This window comes from Empidonax traillii, unplaced genomic scaffold (genome assembly GCF_003031625.1).
Source record: "Empidonax traillii isolate 1590-97213 ecotype Southwest subspecies unplaced genomic scaffold, ASM303162v1 scaffold1099:size633499, whole genome shotgun sequence".
Taxonomy (NCBI): Eukaryota; Metazoa; Chordata; class Aves; order Passeriformes; family Tyrannidae; genus Empidonax; species Empidonax traillii.
Genome location: NW_020956292.1, coordinates 446,665 through 448,226, shown reverse-complemented (window position 1 = coordinate 448,226; position 1,562 = coordinate 446,665). Strand labels below are relative to the sequence as shown.

The 1,562-nt window shown below is 45.0% G+C and overlaps 1 protein-coding gene across 1 annotated transcript in view; it reads right to left on the bottom strand.

Annotated features, from left to right (window-relative positions):
• ETFRF1 (electron transfer flavoprotein regulatory factor 1) overlaps positions 1–1,218 on the bottom strand; it is a 2,383-nt gene extending 1,165 nt beyond the window's left edge. Inside the window, exon 1 of the mRNA XM_027904896.1 lies at positions 1,201–1,218. The gene's annotated coding sequence lies outside the window, so the exon portion shown is untranslated. The remainder of the gene's footprint in view (positions 1–1,200) is intronic.
• Between the last annotated feature and the right edge of the window lie 344 nt (positions 1,219–1,562).

The following is a 1,562-nucleotide window of genomic DNA, read 5'->3' as shown; positions in this document are numbered from 1 at the left end:
CCCCTTGGCTCTAACTCCTTATTTTCTGGTTCTACTCTGTCTCTTCCACTTTTGGCTTCCTAATTTTTGTTCCATTTAGCTGCTCTTTCTCTTCTCTCTCACCTCTGATGGAAAACAAGAAACTTCCAAAAGCTTTCAACCACTGTGGCACTTTGTGCTGTTCATCAGCCTCTTCCTCACATCCCCACAGTCCCTCTACCTGCTGGCCTGGCAGTTTCTCTGTAGTCTGCTAAAGAACCATATCTTCATATATACAGTGTTAAATATATAAAAATATATTTATAATATCTATTTCTTAATATTAAATATATTATTAAATATATTAAATATAACAGATGCATTTATATTGACTATATTTACATATTCTATATTTAACAGTTACAATAGTCACAATGTTTATAATAATGGTTGTTTGGATTTATATATTTTATATATTTGTGCATTTTTATGTAGTCCCTATATTTATATGCTATATATATTCATATATACTCACATTTTGTATAGTTAATAAATTTGTACATTATATATTTACATACGTATATATGTACATATATATGCATACATACATGTGTAATGCATATATAATACATATATTTATAAAATACATATACTGACGTATATAATACTGACATATATAATACATATATATACATATAATACATAAATATATATAATACATTTATATCTATATCTAAACATATATATATATATGAATTCATATATGTATGTGTATACAAATAAATATATATAGGAATTCCAGCAACTGCTGCATTCCTAAATTTTGCTGTTTTTAAAACTGTTGAAGTGCATTACAAATTGAGGCCAGTTCACGCTGGCAAAAAGACAGGTTAAGGTAAAAAGACAAACAATGCTTCAGTAACAAAGCAGTTGGTGTTTATTTATGTAAACACAGAAGGGCCTGGGTTGGAGGGCACCTTAAAGCCCATCTCGTTCCAACCCCCTGGCACGGACAGGGACACCTTCCACTAGCCCAGGTCGCTCAGAGCCCCATCCAGCCTGGCCTTGGACACTTCCAGGGATCCCAAAACAAACGGGGCATCCCAAACCAAACCGCAAACGACCCGGATTGCTGGATCCCAGCCCAGCTCCGGGCCCCGTATCCAGGCCCGTGCCCGGGGGCCGCCGCCTCCCCCTTCGCTGTGTCCGCGATCCCGGCGCCTCCCGCCCCGCTCCGCCCGGAGCCGATCCCGGTTCCCCCCGCGATCCCGGGAGGGCCGGGCCAGGGTCTCACCCGGAGCCGCCGCCAGGCCGCGTCAGGCGGGGCCGCCCGCGCTGCGCATGAGCCGGGGGCGGAGCTGCCGGGGGGGATCCCGGGATCCCAGGGGAATCCAGGGATCCGAGGGGGAACCAGGGATCGGAGCGGCATCCCCCGGGAACCGGGCACCGCCTCATGGTGCGGCGGGCAAGGGACGGGAAGGGCCGGGAAGGGCCAGGTGGTGGGAATGAGGAGGTGGTGGTGGTGGTGGGGTGGGGTCATCCCCGGACCGGAGTGCTGCTCATCATCTGAAGTACGTGGGAAAATGTATATCCGAAGGTATATG